The 19,606-nt window shown below is 35.8% G+C and overlaps 1 long non-coding RNA gene across 1 annotated transcript; it reads right to left on the bottom strand.

Annotated features, from left to right (window-relative positions):
* Positions 1 to 16,018: 16,018 nt before the first annotated feature.
* LOC131032853 (uncharacterized) lies at positions 16,019 to 17,364 on the bottom strand. The gene is made up of 3 exons (XR_009103520.2): positions 17,099 to 17,364; positions 16,693 to 17,002; positions 16,019 to 16,578 (listed from the first exon to the last, which is right to left on the bottom strand). It is a non-coding gene; the product is annotated as an uncharacterized LOC131032853 (long non-coding RNA).
* Positions 17,365 to 19,606: the final 2,242 nt, after the last annotated feature.

Genomic DNA, 19,606 nt, shown 5'->3' with positions numbered 1-19,606 from the left:
CCAGTTGTAAAAATGACTTCAATTAGAACTGTACTTAGTCTTGTGGCTATAGATGATTTACATCTTGAACAATTAGATGTCAAAACAACTTTTCTCCATTGAGATTTGGAGGAGGAAATTTACATGTTGCAACCACAGGGATATGAGGTCAAAGGTAAAGAGAACTTGGTGTGCAGGTTGAAGAAAAGTCTGTATTGCCTAAAGCAAGCACCCCGACAATGGTATTTAAAATTTGATAGTTTCATGGCTGAACACGGTTATCATAGATGTCATTTTGATCATTGTGTATATTTTAAGAGATTTGATAATGATAGTTATATTATCCTGTTGCTTTATGTTGATGACATGCTTGTTGCTGGGTCTAACATGCAACATATAAATGATCTTAAACAGAAATTAGCTAGGTCATTTGCTATGAAGGATTTGGGTGCAGCTAATCAAATTCTCAGTATGAGGATTACATGAGACATTAAAAATAGAACCTTGAATTTGTCCCAAAGTGAGTATATAAAGAAGGTGTTGAAAAAATTTAACATGCAGGATGCAAAAGCAGTTAGTACACCTTTGGCTAGTCATTTCAAATTGACTAAGGAGATGTGCCTAAAGGCACAGGAAGAGGTTAATAAAATGTTTAACATCTCGTATTCATCAGTTGTTGGCAGTTTGATGTACGCAATGGTATGCACAAAGCCAGAAATTGCACATGTAGTGGAAGTTGTGAGCAGGTTTATGAGTAATCCGGGTATGGAACATTGGAATGCTATGAAATGGATTCTTCGGTATTTGAAAGGAACTACTACAAAGACATTATATTTCAAAGGATCTAATGCTACTCTAAGTGGGTTTGTTGACTCTGATCTGGCAGGTGATATTGATTCACGGAGGAGTACTACAGGGTATGTTTTTACTATAGGGGGAACTGCAGTCAGTTGGATTTCTAGGCTGCAAAAGGTTGTTGCACTTTCAACCACTGAAGCTGAGTATGTTGCTGCTACATAAGCCAGCAAGGAGATGATTTGGTTACAATTTTTTCTCGAGGAATTGGGTCAGACACGGGAGGATATCCCATTGTATACTGATAGCCAGAGTGCCATTCATCTTGTGAAGAACTCTGCTTTTCATTCAAGGACAAAACACATTTAGCTCAGGTACCACTTCATTCGGACTATTTTGGAGGAGGGTCAATTACGACTTGAGAAGATTCACACAAGTGAGAATCCTGCCGATATGTTCACGAAGGCAGTTCCACAGGAGAAGCTGATTTCTTCATCAGTTTCTGTTGGTCTTCTTGATTGATAATTGTGGAATTTATACCAGTCGAGTCCTACTGTTTTATCCAGCGGATGCTGCATGTACAGTGGTGTCGTGTAGTATCAGTCTCCAAGTGGGAGATTGTTCGGTGTGGAGCCTGATCAGTCTCCAAGTGGGAGATTGTTAAAATGTTTTTACTGGTCAGCAAAGTACTGTACACTCAGCACGTATCCTCGCTGGGGTTGATGAAAACCGACATTGTAATAAAACCCTAAAAAGGTCGACTTTGTTTGTTGCCCTAAAAACGCATGTTATAAGCGGCTGGGATGCTTAAGGCATTGTAAGGTTGATGTATTGTTTTTGCTGGATAATAAGAAAGATTGGAAGGCTGTGTATGGTGGACATAACCCATTTTGGGTGAACCACATTAAATCTCTGTGTTATCTATGTCCTATTTTATTTCTTTATCTTTTGTATTTAAATCTGCATATAATTGTTAGTTCATATTTGCTTCGGATCTGCTTGAAACCCTAACAGTGGGATCCTTCTACTTATATAAACAACATTTTATTCCCCTAAATCCTAAAGTTGAGAGAACTTGCCAAACTAATAATAGAAATGAGGAAACAATGAGTTTTTCATGCACAAAAACATACACCATCAACAATCATAAACTTTTCAATCAATGGAAGGAATGCGATTGTTATGTTTTCTTATAGCTTTAGAGTTTGGATTATTTTGATTCATTATAAACGATGTAAAATTTGATCCTTGACCATTAATAAGACTCCCAAGGAATCTAAAGAGATGAACCTAATCAAATTCTTGTCTAAGGATCTACATATTAGACATTGCTACAAATCAATACCATGGGAGTTAAAAATGAGTTCAACCTAAAGACTTACAAACTTAAAATTGAATGACAAAGGTTTTTTACTGAGTGATTTGTCTTGCACCAATCTCCTGTACCCAACTACTTCTTTGAGCATATACATAGAAGAGTTGTTGAAATAGCTCCCTATTTGATCCTTCAACTAAAATTGACATGTGAAGTCTTTGCCCAGTTGGATTGGTCAAATGGTTCCCAACAAACCATATTTCCATGAGTTTCTTCTCTATTATACACCATTCCTAAACCATAAAAAATATGTCCGCTTCAGAACAAATACCAACAAAAATTCATAGCTTAAAAAGAGTAAGGAATAGAAAATTATCAAGAAGGTTCGTCCAAGCTATAGCAAACATTTATCACCGAATTTTCATTCATCAAAGAATCAAATACAATTATCATAACCAAAATTACAATTATTATACCCAAACTAAATTTTAAGGAAATGCATGAATTATATCCATATGAAATCATTTGTATTGCAAGCAAAAACAAAATTATAATAACCTTCTAAAGACTAAAACCAAAACATCAAATGTGAAATTTGGAAAATCGTTAATTTTTGTTTAGACCTTGTGCCTATATTGTATTCAAAAAATAATTAACAAGTCTAGGCTTGAGTTTAATAATAATATTTTATAAACAAAAGAATTTTGATGTGCGTGATCATATTTAACAAGCAACAAAGTTTGCAAGAAGAGTAATTGTGGCATCATAACAAATGGTGTATCATATGTTGATTAATCATATATGGATGGATTGGATCTTGATGTGTATTGTTCCAAATTGTTTGAATCTTGCATTCTTTCCAAGAGATGTATTCCTCAAATACACTTTTGTGCTCAATAAGTCTTCTAAAACTATATTATTTAAAATAATATAGTATCACGTTGTGAGTATTATTGATTTCTTTTCTCACCCAACAAAATAAGGAATAACCATACATATGATTGGATTGTGTCTTCATTTTTTGAACCATAATGTCAATGAAATCTCTGAAATTAACAACCATAACAACTATCTGGAGGCAACCGTCATCGTGGGATTATCTAGAATAAAACCCAAGCTAAAGACACCTTGTATTTTGAAGTGATCAACCAACTTCAAACGAGTATAAGGTGGGTTGAATGAAGAAATGTTTATAGCATATCTACAATTCTTGTTGATCATAGGAACCAAATTTGTAAGTCTAATGGTCCTTGAGGTAGTTATATTTACATAGTGGTAAGATCCCTACAGAAACGACCAAGGGCCACTTACAGTAAGGTTCCATATGCACAAGATTTATAGCAATAACCATAAATCCTAGAAGAATATATGCTACTTTAAGACATGAGAAAATATTAACCTAATATGTACAATATTCATACTATTACCCCAGGAAAGAGGTTTTAAGTGAACAAAACATTAGGAAGTTGAATTTCATGCTCATCCCTAGAGGATGGTTTAATAAGCATTACATACATAATTTGGATCTGGCCTAATACAAGGACCAATAAAGTTCATTAGTTGGGTCATTGGGAAGGGGTTTGGATGGAGGTGTTTGCAAATTACTATAGCCAGGAAATCCAATAGTGGTTAGCATAGGAAATGCAAATCAGGTGGATACAACAATATAGTAGCCATAAGGAGGTTGATCTATAGTCACCAAAATAGAGTAATATCAACCCAAATGAATATTTAGATATTAATGTGTTTTGAATTATGTGGGAGCCTTCTACTTCTATAAGCTGAATTTGATGCCCTTGAATCCTAAAGTTGAGAGAAATTGCCAAACCCACATTGGAAATGCAAAAATGATAAGTTTTCCCTACACAAAAATATATGTCATCATCAATTCTAAACTTTACAAGCAATGGAAGGAATATAAATGTTATGCTTTTTTATAGCTTTAGGGTTTGGATGACCTTGATCTAATGTAAATAATGTACAATTCGAAACTCAACCATTAATAAGAACCCCACTCATCCCAGGAGATGAATCCATAACATCTATTTGCCTAAAGATATACATATTAGACATTGCATTGAATCACTATCATGAGAGTTAAAACCAAAATATCAAAACTGAAATTTGGAAAATTATTATTTTTTATTTAGACCTTGTGCCTCAACCATTAATAAGAACCCAACTCATCCCAGGAGATGAACCCATATCATTTTTTTGTCTAAGATCTACATATTAGACATTCCAGTGAACCAATACCACAAGAGTTAAAACCAAAACATCGAAAGTGAAATTTGAAAAATCATTAATTTTTCTTTAGACGTTGTGCCTATACCATATTAAAAAAAAAATTCTCAAAGTCCAAACTTCAGTTCAATATTAATATATTATGAATAGAAGAATTTTGTTGTACATATCATATTTTAAAAGTAACGATAGTTGCAAGAAGAGTAATCATAGAATCATAACATATGGTGTATTGAATGTTGATTAATCGTATAAAGGTAGATTAAATCTTGATATGTATTATTCCAAACTATTTTAATCTTGCATTCATCCCAAGAGATGCATTCCTCAAATACATTTTTGTACTCATGTCCTCTACAACTATATTATTGAAAATAACTAGTATCACGTTGTAAGTAATATTGAGTTTTTTTCTCACCGAACAATAACAAAGGAATAACCATCTAAATGCCATGATTGAATTGTGTCTTTGTTGTTTTGAAACATAATTCAATGAAATCTCTAAAATTAGTAGCCATAACAACTTTTTATAGGTAACCACCATCGCGTGTGAGATTATTTGGAATTGAATTCAAGCTGAAGACACCCTATATTTTGAAGTGATCAACCAACTTCAAAGGAGTTTCAAGTGGATTAATTGAAACACTACATATGACATATATATGCTTCTCGTTGATCATAGGAGCTAAATTTGCAAGTCTGATGGTCCTTGGCGTAGTTATATTTCCATTGTGGTAACATCTATGTGGATTGGACCGAGGGCCACTTGTAGTAAGGTTCCATCTGCACAAGATTTATAACAATGATCATAAATCCCAGAAGATTGTATACTACTTTAAGACATGAGAAGAAATTAACCTAAGATGTAGCCATATTCATATCAACTACCTTAGGAAAGGATGTTTTAAGAGAGAAAAAACATTAAGAAGTTGAATTTTGTTACGATTAAGGTGTCATTTATCTTGTAATGTAATGTCTTCAACCAAAAAATTAATATTATTCTTAGACCTGGAAAATAGATTCTCAAATATTACAAAAAAACTTCACCGAAAACACCCAAACTAGTTAGCTACTCTTGCACAAAAAAGCCTAAGTTAAAATGGACCTTTATATAACATTACTGAAAATGGTTTTTCTAATATGTGCATCCTATAATCAGGTCTGAAACTGATATATTACAACAGCAACATTAATATCTTCAATCTCCAATTTTTAAGCAATATCCATAAAAACTATTACAACTTAATACCACAAATGTCACTATAAGCACCACAAACTGATATTGTTTGATTTCCAAATTGAAAATGCATAGCATATGATCTAATACAAGATTAATAACATCAACAAATCCCTCAAATGATATTTGTAATCACTGCAACTTGAACACAAACAATAGAAAACAACTCAAACTGTCGAAGTCTTGAAGCCTCAATACAACCTCTGGATGAAGTTGTTCAATGTGAACAATGGGGTTTCATCAACTATCCACCCGGAATTCGAGGGTTTCCATCCATTGAATAATTTTCTAGAACATGAATTTCATACTATGAGAATTTGAGAAGCAGAAATGGCAGAAAGATGAATCCCCTAACATATACTTTGTATTTACCTTGTCCTTGGTCAATTTGGTGGGAAAATAATTAATTACAAACATTACAAATTCCCACTCCACTCTTGCTTTCCAAATTTGCTAGGAAAAAAATTAATTAGAAATATTTGAATTTCTCACTCTACTCTTGCCAAATATTGTCTTGGTGGGAAAGTCATTAATTAAAAATATTTCAGTTTCCTACTCCACTCTTGCCAAATTTTCTCTTGGTGGAAAATTTATTAATTAGAAATATTTCAAACTTCCCATTATGACATAAAATCCAATACCAACTGGTTGATGGATGAGGATGGCGTATATCTACTGCTCTGTGTGTGCGGGCTGGGGGAACCCTAGCCGCAACTTCCCTTCCTTCATGGACGTTCTTTGAACCTGGTTGCTACTCACCATGGTAGTGGGGTGCTGGGCAGGTTCTGTGAGGGGTGTTTATGAGTGAATCAGGCTGTGGTGGCGTAGGAGTAGCGTGGGGCTGCCCTGCCTTGCCTTCTTTTTCTTTTCTTTGGCTTTTGCAATGGGTGGTGGTCCCAAGTTTTGGGTACATGTGTCGCTTTTGTTGATTGGTTTGTGCTCTGGTTTTTGGGGTTTCGTGGGTTCTGCTTCTTTGTGTGGGGGCCTTGCATGGCTGCCCAAAAAGGACCCATGGGTGCTTCAGGCACATCATTTCGTGATATTTTGACAAGCAATATTTCTTCCTCCTACATGTGGGAGAATCTGATGTTTCATTTAGTCGGTTTAGATATGGGGGAACAATCTTCTCATGTTGGAGGTTTCAGACCAACGATGGTTAATGGGTGTTTGGCTAAGAGTGACAGTAGGCCGGTTGTTGTGATTCCTCTAGCTTTTGAGGAGGACATTGAATATCTGTCTAGGCATGCTCTAATTTGTAAGTTTATGGGGATCTGGGTGTCCTTGCCTGTCTTGGAATCTTGGGCTCAAAGGACATGGAATCTAGAGGGGGAAATGGATGTGATGTTAGCTGCTAATGGCTATTTTTTGGTAGTATTTCCATGCTTGACTGACAGAAATAAGGTGTTTGAAGGGGGGCCTTATTTCTATAATCAGATTGGCCTCTTTATCAAACCTTGGCATGTTGGATTTAATCCCATTGAGGAGCTTCCTTCGAGGGTTTATGTTTGGATAAGACTTCCTTGGTTTCCCTTGGAATTTTGGAGAGAGGACATTTTCAATCTGGTTGCAGCTCATCTAGGAAAGCCAATTGGCCCCTCACGTCAGACTATGGAAAATAAGGTAATTACCTATGCCTGTGTCTATATAGAAATTGATTTAAACAAGCCTCTGCCTGATTCCATGGAACTCCGATTGAGATCTAGCTCATGGATTCAACAACTTGATTCTGAAACACTGTTGTTTCATTGCCGAATTTGTCATGAATATGGACATTTACACAAGATGTGCCCCAAGTCTAAATCAACAAGGGATTTTAAATTTGGGACAACCAATACTCCCCCTAAACAAGATAAGGGGAAATCTCCTATGAGGGAGGATAAAGAGGGTTTCATGCCGGTTAAAAATTGAAATAAAGGTCAGGGTTTAAAGAGGACTCTTATGGACAGGCAGGCGGATGAGGTCTTCAATAGATTTGATATCCTTGAGGATCTGGAATAGTTTGATGGAGCTATTGCTAATATACCTGCCAACCAGGGTCTTTTGGAGGCAGGGGTAATAGGTGGGGAAGAGATCAATGATATTCAAATTGAATCACTGGAGGAAGCAGTTGGGGTACAGATGGATACAGATACTTCCTTGAGGCCTGTGGGAGAGTTGGTAGGTAGTGGAGGTATGGAAGTACAGGTGACCTCAAATTTTGTCTGCTTGGAGACTTGTGTTGGAAAGGATCTTAAGAGTGGGAGCAAAGGTACAAGAACTTCCCCTGTCTTAGGTATTCAACAAAAAACTTTTAAGAAAGGTACTTTAGAGAAGTCCCTTAAGGTGGGTACGAAGAAAGACCAGGAGAAGGTTAAACTTGCTAGTGAGACTTTAGTGGAATTTGGTGTTGTGAAGATCATTGATTCTCTCTTCTCTCAGTCTCAGAAATGATTGTGCTCTCATGGAATGTAAGGGGGTTGAATAGAATCCCTAGACAAAAGGCTATTCGAGAGTTGATTCGGTCTTTTTCACCTAATGTGGTTTTCATTCAGGAAACGAAGCTTTCCGTTGATGGTATGTTCAACATGGCTGATAAAATTTGGTCAAGATGTCTTTGTCAGTGTATTGGGGCTTAGGGTAGTTCGGGAGGCTTGGATTTGTTATGGGATCCTTGCAAGCTTGTCCCACTTTGGTGGATCTCTAGAAAGTCCTCTATCTCCTTCGTGGCCACTTGTTGCGAGACTGGTGAGACTCTCCTTCTCACTAATGTGTATGCTCCAATTGATTATGTTGGAAAATCCTTGCTCTGGTCACATATAGGTGTTGTGATCTTCTCTCTTGCACCTTTGTTTCCTTGGATTCTGGTAGGTGATTTTAATGTTGTATTATGTTTGGAAGATAAGCGGGGAGGTATTTCCAGGTTGGACCCTTCTATGGGGCTCTTGAGGAGTAACATTGAGACTCTGAGGATTGTGGATGTCCAACTTTCCAATGGTTTATTTACCTGGAATAATAGGAGATGTGGGGCTGAGGCTATATCAGAAAGATTAGATAGGTTCTTGGTTTCTAGCTACTGGTTGGAGGATAGTTGGACTACCTGTTCAGAGATTTTGGATTGGAGAGGCTCAAATCACTAGCCTATCCTTTTGTTAGCCACTAAGTTTAGGAGGACTAAGAATCCCTCATTTAAGTTTAAAATTTTGCGGCTAAGGGATGCTTCTCTTCAGGATCATATGCTTGAATGGTGGAGGGAAGGGAAGCTGACTTTTGGTACTGCTATTTATTCCTTTGTCAAGCAATTGCAACATGTTAAGTATAGGCTGAAAAAGTGGAACAGGGTGAGCTTTGGTAATCTTTTCTCTGCCAAAAGGAATGCTCAGCAGAGGGTGGACATCATTACCTGTAAAATTAGAGACTAGGGGGAGACTAATGCTTTATACAGAGAAGAGGCTATTGCTTTGAAAGAGCTAGAGGAATGGGAGCTCCGGGAGGAAATTTATTGGAAGCAAAAATCTCAGATTGATTAGCTTCAGGAAGGGGATAGAAACACAAGATTCTTTTACAACTCAATAAAAGACAGAAGGCATGGTAGTACTCTCAATTCGCTCATTACTTAGAAAGGGACTCGGGTTTCCTCTCATAGGGAGATTGCCTAGGAAGCCATTAGATTCTTTAGGAACCCGTTCAAAGAAGATTTGGTGTCTGCTTGTGCTAAAGAAATATTGGTGCTTGATTGCATTCCTTCCATAGTTATTTCATAAATGAATGAGGCTCTCATTAAACCTATTTCTCTTTCTGAGATTGAGACAGTGGTCTTCGGTATGAAGAAAGGCAAAGCTTCTGGGCCTAATGGTTTCCCTGTTGAGTTCTTTCAAGCTTTTTGGGATATTGTCAAGCCAGACCTCTTGGAAGTTGTGCAGGAATCTTTTGGTAACAAATTGATGCTTAAGGCCCTAAATGCCACTTTTCTTGCTCTCATTCCTAAGAAGGAAGGTGCTAATTCTCTTAAATCCTTTAGGCCCATTGCTTTGTGTAATGTGATCTACAAAATTATCACTAAATTGATTGTTGAAAGGTTGAAGCCTTGGCTTAGTAGATTAATTTCCGAAGAGCAAGGGGGTTTTATTTCTGGGAGACAGATTTTGGATGGTGTCATTATTGTTGCTGAAGTAGTGCATTCCATGGTTGTTTCTAAGCAGAATGCTATGTTTATAAAGCTTGATATGGCCAAAGCCTACGATAGGGTCAGATGGAGTTTTCTGCAAAAGGTTCTCTTAGCTTTTGGATTTGGAAGTGAATGGATTAGTTGGGTTATGAGTTGCATCACCTCTTCTTCCTTTGTAGTTCTTATTAATGGTGAGTCAATTGAGTTGTTTGGTGCTACTAGAGGCCTGAGGCAAGGTGATCCTCTCTCACCCTATCTATTTATTCTAATGGTTGATGGTTTGGGAAGGTTTTTCAAGTCTCAAGTTAGGCAAGGTTTGATTCAGGGTTGGAGGTGGGGTCCTGATATTCCTCCTTCTCATCTTCAATTTGTGGATGACACTGCTTTAATGGGGGCTGCTAGAATCAATGAAGTGGCAAATTTCAGAAGAGCTCTAGAAATTTATGTGAAGACCTCTGGACAGCTGATTAATGAGGAAAAATCTCATACTTTATTCTTCAATACTCCTGCTCCCATTCAAGCGAGAATTTTGAGGTTTCAATTGGTACCCTTCCTTTTGTTTACCTTGGAATTCCTCTTTCGGTGCGTAGATTGCCAAGATTTTTTTGGAAGGAAATTTTGGATAAGTTTCGAAGCAAGGTGTGTCACTAGACTAATAGGTGGCTCTCAACTGCTGGTAGAGTTACTCTTTTAAAGTCATTTGTTCAGGCGCTTCCTATTTACAGGTGCTTTGTGCAGTCAGCCCCAGTTAGCTTTATGAAGGAATTTGAAGCCCTCTCTAGATAGTTCTTATGGGCTGGCAATTTTCTTTCTTCCAAGTGGAGTTTGGTTAAGTGGGATAATGTGTGTAAATCAAAACAGGAGGGTGGCCTTGGTTTGCGGAAAACTATCTTGAATGGTTGCGCTCTTGCTGCTAAGTTGTTTTGGAGATGGTGTGTAAATCAAGATCAAGGATGAGATAATATCCTTAGGATTAAATATCTTGGTGATGTGGAAGGGAAGGATGTCCCCCAGTGTAGCTTGACAGGAAATGGGTCAATGATTTGGGACACCTTGAAGAGAGGAGCTCATCTAGTCAAGAAGGGTCTCTTTTGGATTTGTAATAGAGGATTTGAAGCTTTGTTCTAGAAGGATTCTTGGGATGGATATCCTCCTATTTTGTCTCAATTTCCTCATCTCCAATCTCTTGGTGACATCTTAATGGTAGTAGGCTGGAGTAAAGTTGAGGACTTTAAAGTGATTTCAAGGGTGGGTTGTTGTGAGGTAGCTCAATGGAAGGAACCTCAGGAATGGCCTCCTGGGGGTTCTATGGAAGAGAGGGAAGCCCTGGATGAAATTCTAGCTGGAAGATTGTGTAATTCTCTTAGAGGTTCTGACACCCTTGCTTGGGGCCCTAATCCGAAGGGCAAGTTTTATGTGGCTTCTGGCTATCAAGAGTTGGAACGTATGTCCTTTGCCAAGGTGGATGTTCCCTGGTGGAAACAAGTTTGGAATAGCCTAGCTTGGCCCAAGTGTAACTTTTTTCTTGTGGCTTATGGTGCAGAATAGGTGTCTTACATGGGAAAATCTTCATAAGAGGGGCTTTCATTGGGCCCTCTATATGTGTTTTATGCCATGAGAGTGAGTAGAACAACTCTCACCTTTTATTCTAGTGCTCCTTTGCCAGAGATATTTGGCATTGGTGGTGGGGGGTTTGGAAAAATGCTTGTGTTCATGCTAGCACTCTGGAGGAGCTTTGGAATAGGCGTGGTAGACCTCCTACCAAGACTCCCTTTCTGGATGCAGCTTGGGAAATTGGTCCAGGTTTTATTATCTGGCAAGTTTGGTTGGAAAGGAACCGTAAGATTTTCCAAGATGGGATGAAAATGGTGCAACAAGTGTGGCTGAAAGTTTTAAATATGATTCGAGAGACCCTAATGACGAAGTGTGACCTTTCAGGAGATGTTGATCTTGGTGACATGCAGGTGGTTCAAAGTTTGAATATTTTAGGGACGGGCCTTCATGATGCCTTATGTAAGAAACTTCGGGCCAGGAGCAGAAATGTTAAAAGGAGGGGTTGCCAGGAAGGTAAGTGGACCCCTCCTCCTTTGAGATATCTTAAGATTAATACTAACGAATCTTCTAGAGGTAATCCTGGGTATGTTGGGGTTGGTGGAATTGGCAGAGATAGTTCTAGTAATGTTGTTTTTCTCTTTTCTTTCTATAAGGGTTTCCAAACTAATAATTATATGGAGGCCCTTGCTATTTTGATGGCCCTTAAGAGAGTTTGTTCTCTTGGGTGGAGTAAGATTATCTATGAGTCTGATTGCCAAGTTGTGGTTGATATGTTAAATTGTCAGCGGATGGAGGATGTAGAGTGGCATTTGATTGTGGTGGGTAGACAGATGCTTTCTTTGAGTGTTGCCTTGGAAACAGTTTCTTTTTGTTATGTGTCCCGTGAGTGGAATAGAGTTGCCGATTGTTTGGCAAAGTGGGCCTCAGATCACGTGGATAGGTGGAGAGTTGAAGACTGGGCTCATCTACCCTTGGAGTATGTTCATGTTGTTGAGGATTTGGGCAAGGAGGATTTAGTTGTTTAGTTGTTGGTTGGTTGGGGGCTTTATGTCGAGTCCTCTACTTCTTTTTGCCGGGTTGAGGCCTTGTTCTGTGTATTGCTCAATTTGATTCAATAAATTTTTACCCCTCTTTTTTCAAAAAAATAAATAAATAATCCAATACCAAGTATTTTCAAATATTTTAATTTTATATTTAAATGTGCTTTTGATATTGAATATATCTAGACATTCATAAATATTAAATTAATTATTTTCCCTAAGCTTGTCTAATTAACCCATAGAAGAATAAAATGAGTTAATGTTGACAAAAATCCAATTTAACAAAATGGGACATGACATGTAAATCATATAACATGGTTCCAACATCTTCAGAAAGTATCCTAAGGCAGTTAGGATGTATTAAGATTAAAATTTGTAATATTTAATTCTCATCATTATTTGTAATACATTCATAAGGCATGATGGGTTCCAATAGCAGCATTAAAAGTGGGTTGTGAACACAATTATTTAATATTGTTTTCCCCACTTGTGGACGTCTAGAATAAGATATTTAATGACTTAAGGAAGTGGAGAAAAAAGTGACCTATGAGCTTCTCCATGTGGGAGCACGAAATAGGCAATGAGTGTCTCTTGTATATGTAATGTTTATCTTGCAAGTATGGGCACTTAAGTTGGAGAGAAAGTGTTGGAAACTAAACCGATGTCTTTTCAAGTTCCGTGGAGGCATTCCAAGGGTTGTGGTCATGAGAAACAAAAAGGATCCTTTGGGAACCTTTATTGGTGGCTTTGGAGCTCTTGCCATTCTATAGATTCAACCTTTCGATGTAGATTTTATAGGTAACTGTTTATCAGTAAAATTCATCATAATTAACTAGAAATAATAAGGAAATCATGAATCCTTACTCTAGCTAACAAATCCTAAATAAATCAATGAAAGTATGCAAGATAACAATAAGGATATAAAATATTCAATCAAAACTCCCTATTCATGATCGCATGTCGCTTCCATTGCTCTTCTCCTTTTTTACTATTGATGTTGGCTCTCAGATATTGCGCTGCTAACCTACATAAAGATGGCACAAAGATTTGAAGTTCGTGATTGTTCAAAATTGGGAATTGATACAAAATTTATAGATTTTTGGAGAAGATTGATTAAGAGGTGGAACTCAAGTGAGTTCACATGCTGATTGATAATTGAACTGTTGATTTGGAGGTGGAACTAAAGTGATTGAATTGATGACTGAATAGATTGAATAGATAAAATAATTAATTGATTGATGACATGTTAGAAAAACGCTGATTGGAAGATAGAAAAATGAATGATTGAGTTAACTGATAGAATGCTTTTTAAAAAAAAAGCTAATTGGAAGATAGAAAATGAAATTGAAGAGTTAATTGAACTTATTAATCCGTTATAATTTTAGCATGTGATGTAAGATTTTTTAATTGAAATTTCATTCCATTTGCATGATATTGAACTTGATTTAAGAATTTGATTTGATTTTTGCATGATATTGAATTAATTAATTTAAATTCAATTTGATCTTTGAATTCATGCAAACTTGATTTAGACATTCAATTTAATTTTGCATAATATTTAATTTTTTTATTTTCGAAATTATGAAATTGAAATGCACATGTAACTTGAAATTGAAATTAGAATTTGGGGAAATTAGCATTTAAATTTGAATTAGAGGAATAACTGAAATTAGACGAAATTAGAATTTGGGGATTTGGAATTTGAATTTAAATTAGAAGAATAATTTAGTTAATTAAATAATTTAAAGAAATTATTTAACTATTAGAAATTGAATTTAATTAAAGGAATTAAATCATACTTAATTAAATAATAAATATTAATTAATACTATAAAAAGGGTTAAATGATTAGATGATGAAGATAGAATAGAAATAGAATAATTAATAAGATAATGAATAGATGAAAAATGAAGATTAAATTAATTCAGAAGAATAGGATTAATTAAATTAATTAAAGAATTAAAGAATTATTTAACTAATAGGACGAATAATTAGTACATGATTAATGAGACATTTTTAGATGTCTACAGTAACAATTGAATGTAGATTTCTCTACAAGAACAAAAGACGAATGAGAGGCATAAGGAGGTTGCTCACATGTACATAGGTGTTTCTTCGGTGGAGGCAAAGAAGAAAATGGAAGTGATTGTATTGTAAACACATTTATTGTTGATAATGCAAGATTGTCCTTTTTTTTTGGTGGAGTTTTTTCCTACAAGGGTTCCTCTATGTAAATCTTGTGTTATATGTGGATTTTATGTTGTCAATTTATGCCTTATTGTTGCTATCTTATGTTGATGTTAATCATTATTTATTGTTGTTATGAGTTCACATAAGATAGTTTTATTAAGAATGGCTTAACAATCTATTTTTGGCATCATAAAGAAAAAGGCTCTAATCTTGATTTTTCACAATTAAGGCAACTTAATTTTCAGATTTGCATGTGAGTTTCAGATTTTCATGTTGTAGCGATCCAAGCCTTATATCCCATCCTTTAAATATGTTATTGGATAAAGATTGATCTTCACAATTTATGGTATTGAACCTGTTTATTTTCCAACAAATTTCATGCTCATTTGTCGTGCCCCCACCAAATTTGGGTTAGCAACCCTTAAACTAATACAAATCAGTCCTTATAAATAAGTATTTTTGTGCAATAAGATTTAGTAAAGATAGCCAGCTAGCATAAATATAAAATATTTCCCAAGTGGCTAATTCCAAGGAAGGTTGACCAAGGTTCAAATAGCCATTAAATATAAGGAGTCGGTCTAGGAAATAGAAATTCAGCAAGGGCTGCAGGGCAGCTAAGTTCCTGCCAAAACTGCAAGAACAAATTATATTTTGTCTATTTTGTGTAATTTGTTTATGAACAAATAGTGTATTTCAATAAATAGAGTTGTTGGAGTGAAAGGCTTATTGTAGAATTGTGAAACTATATATGCTAGTTTTCTAACTTTTGGTTGAGTGGTAGGTCCATATTGAGATGGTTCTCATCGACTTTGGCATTGGCATTATATTGGCCAAATAAATGAGGATATACTCGTATTGGAACAAGAATGAGTAGGGAAAACTCGAAGGCCTTATATTCTAATGGTCTTCAATAATTTATCTTGATGTTGGATAACTAAGAAAGGAAAACAATAATTGGAAGTGATTGTAAAGGAAAAAGTTTAAATGATCAAATTCAAAAATATTTATAAGTGATTGTAAAGGAAAAAGTTTAAATAATCAAATTCAAAAATATTTTGATAGTTGCCTTGTGGTCTTTGATCTTCGATCAAATATAAAAGCAAATATTGTGGATTGTAATTAACAAAAGTATTTTCAGTGGACATCCTCCAAAGAATGACTTTCTTGGGGTAAAGATGATGAATCTGTATAGATTTCAATTAAATGAATAATTTATAGTTGGTAATTTTTTAATAGATTAATTATATTTTTGGCCAGTTATTTTAAATTTTTATATGCATAAGTTTCAATTATATGGATAATTTACATTAAATTATATACAGTTTCTCTAATATTCACTTTTTAATTCATAAAACATATGTTACTTCTTTTTAATTTGTCTAGATAAGTTGTTCTTCATTGTCTTTTATAGTTAAATCTATGATTATTTGTTCAGTTACATTTTTTCTTGGATAAGGGAAGTTGATCCCATCATTTGATATCCAGGAACTATCATATGGCCTCCAATAATGATACAGAGAGTGCTAGTAAAGATAAAAGGAACTATCATATGGCCTCCAATAATGATACAGAGAGTGCTAGTAAAGATAAAATAAACTGTACAGTTGGAGATGAAGAGGGGAAACCCTTGTTAAGGTGCAACATTGAACCTGAAACATGGATTGATCAAGTTAAAGATGCATAAAATGATCGAAACTCACAGTACAGAGAACTAAAAATGTCTTCTTTTGTGTCCATATATTGGGTGCCTGAACCCATAAAGAAAACAAAACGAAGAGCATATGATCCTCTGGTTGTATTTCTTGGACCTTATAATCACAAGAAACACTAGCAGCTGACTACAATGGACAAATATAAGCTCCAAGTAGTAAACAAAACCTTGGAAAGGATCCCTCACATGACCATAGACAATTTAGTCGCAAAATCAAAGAGCTAGATACGAAAATCAGAGTTTGCTATGAAGATTCAGTTGTTGAATGGGATGAAGATATGCTTGTGTGAATGATGGTCATGGATGCATGCTTTATTCTCGAATTGAATGGACTTACCCGATTCCAGCCTTATTTTCCAGCTTCAGAGACCTAAAATCAAAAACAGTTTGAAGTTGGAAAATGAGATTCCTTTCTGTATACTGAAAATGAACCTACAATTGGAATGGAAAGACTCTTTATTAATACAAGATTACTTATCCAAACCTTTCTGTGACTGGATATATTTTAAACGTTATCCATTCTCAAGCAAATCAGGAGAAATAGACTTTGCGAAACATATTGAAAGTGGTCCATTGCATCTATTAGATTTGTCAAGACGGATGATTGTAGATTTCTTATGAAATCCTGGTTCAGGTTGTGAGTCTACTATCCCTGTTAAATGTTGTGCTTGCAATGTTCATTGCTACACTTTTACTTGCATTGTTGCTCCAAATAGCGTTGCTTGTTTTATAGGGGCAAGCTTTTTCTTCTTAGTCTATTTCACATCCAAGGCAAGCGACCTTTCAGCTTCCTTCTGAACAACTGAAATGGAGGCACTTTTTCATATCTATTTAACATGAAACAAGAATACTAACAATCTAAATAGTAGGGCAGAATAGAAGAACTGAACCTTAAGCATAACATGGTGAACAGGCCTGTGCGGGAGTGGGTGAGCACTGTTCCGTCCTCTAGCTATATTACTCTCAACATCACAAAGCTCTACAACACTTTCAGTTACACTGAAATGTTGATCATCTTAGCCCTCTTCTTTGTCCAAATCAAAATTGTGAACATGACTGCTTTCTATAGCATGTTTGTTAATAGTGGTCTTGGCAGAATTAGAAGTCGTTCTAGTGACTGGGTTATCTCCATTGTCACTCGAATCTATGCACTCTAGTTAACCAACATTCTACACCTTTCAGCAACATGCAAATGAATTAAATCCCTAAGAGCCAACTGTTGGCCCCACTCATTTGTCACCTGTAACCTCCGGTGATCTTTAGGGGTTTTGGAGAGCTGATGTTTTGCAGACCCAGTCCTGTCCTCGGAAGTTGCGCCTTCTCTCATATTGATAACCACAATTGCCTCTGTATCATCCAATCTAAGCATGCCGAGATTGGTTTTTGACAGTCGTTTGTTAAATGTCGATCAATTGCCATAACAACATTGCAAAATGAAGAAATCATGAAATAATATTGAATGCTGATTGGCTGGGCAACATTAGTTTAATAATTGTTTAGGACTAGCCCCTCCGCTATAGTTCCATGCTGGGGCAGGAACTAATAAGGATTGACTAAGATTGAGAGAAAAGTGCTTGAATGAGGTTGACTAAGACTAATCTAAAATTAGTATGGCAACGCTTAGCTTTGAAAGGATGCAACTCTTACAAAGGCACTTGGTGTTTTATGAAGAGATGTGACCCCCTCCATATGAAGACATAAATAGGAAGACAATTCATTTGATGAAGGTATCAATAGTGGAAATGAGATGGGAAATAGAAAATAGACATTGATTGATCATGCATAAAGCAAGAAAGGGATTTAGGAATCGAAACTGAGTAAGAGTATAAATAAATATATTTTAATGAGTAGCTAGACCAAACAAGAAAGATGTGAATATAGTAGAATTATAAGCATATTTTATATGTTCACGCCATAGAGATACTTGCAAAAAAATATTGATCTTTGTGAGTAATTTAAACACTTCTTTTTATAAAAATGTAATGGAAGATGTAACGTCCTCTTTTGGATTTACCCTAGAATCACAAATGCAATAAAGCAAGAGATGAAATAGGGTTAGAATTATATCTTTACCAAGTAATATATCAATTTTAACAAGATGAACCTTAATTTAAACCCTGCATCCATAACCAAGGATATATACATATATACTTTTCAATCATTACGGTTAGATGATATCATGCACATATCATGTAATAATCTCAAATCAATAAAATAGACAATAACTATATTACTCCCTATTATTCAATCACATGAGGGTTTGGAGGAGGAAGCATGATAGGCCCGCCCAAAGTCATCCCCACACTAAGCCCAAGAGTAGACACTCACCCTCTTGGCTCCAGTGAAAGGAACATTGGCCATCCACTCAGTGTGGTCTACCTAGTGGGGTCCTTGTTTTCCCTATGTGTGCCTCTCCCCTTAAGGTTAATAATCAATCATCTTAAAATTGGGAGAGGAGATTGTAATAGAGGTCCTTGTGATCCACCTATCTAAGCCCAAGAGTGAATCTTTGCCCTCTTGGCCCCAGTGGCAGGCACACATGGACATCCACTTAGGGTGGTCTACTTAAATAGCGATCTTATTATTACCCCTCTTCCTTACACCTCCTTCACTTCCCTACCGAATTGGTTGTTGCCAAAGATTTACATTCATGCACATGAATTTATATTCAACATATTTACGAGATTATACATAAGTGCTAAGTAAGGGCTAAACATATAGGTCACCATGATAGTTATTAGTGTTATTAACTGTTGGTATGAGAAATCTGGATATGATCTATTAGGTCTAATCCTTTGCTTAAATATGCCGTTCAAAGAAATCTTCTCCTTATTTGGATGATTGTTGTAGATGCTCGATTCTATGGATGTTCTCCAAATGATTTCTTGATCTCCTTTGCTGTTGTGATATGACAAAGAATTATCACTGCAAATTATGGATATTCATTATTTGATGTTATAGCCAACTTCCCTGCGTATGAGAGAATATTTCTAAGTTTGAAACTTCATATCTAGGTGTAACCTTACGTATCTAGAATTGTTCATTGATGAATAAAATTATGAGTTTGATATGTGTAAATTTGCTCCAAAAGGTCATTTAATCTCAGTGTGAAGTCTCCCACTAGATCTAAGTCACTATCCCTACTCCAATAAATTAATCAAATCTTCAAACTGTCTTCAGAACACTGGAATAAGGTTTATGTATGCTATTATTCTATAATCAAAGCTTTGTAGGTCTATTGTTTATGATTCAAGCAAATGAAGGTCAAAATGCTAATATTCCCTGCTGATTGTGAAGTTATTTAACAAAGTTGGATCGTATCTGCATTTCCAATGGGGTATTTCTTACTATCCCATGAGGTCGGCCAATAAAAAATTTAATTTAAATTCCTAGAAAGT

The sequence above is a fragment of the Cryptomeria japonica genome, chromosome 5 (assembly GCF_030272615.1).
Source record: "Cryptomeria japonica chromosome 5, Sugi_1.0, whole genome shotgun sequence".
Taxonomy (NCBI): Eukaryota; Viridiplantae; Streptophyta; class Pinopsida; order Cupressales; family Cupressaceae; genus Cryptomeria; species Cryptomeria japonica.
The sequence above is the reverse complement of the archived record's forward strand: the minus strand, read 5'-3'. Positions and strand labels throughout refer to the sequence as shown.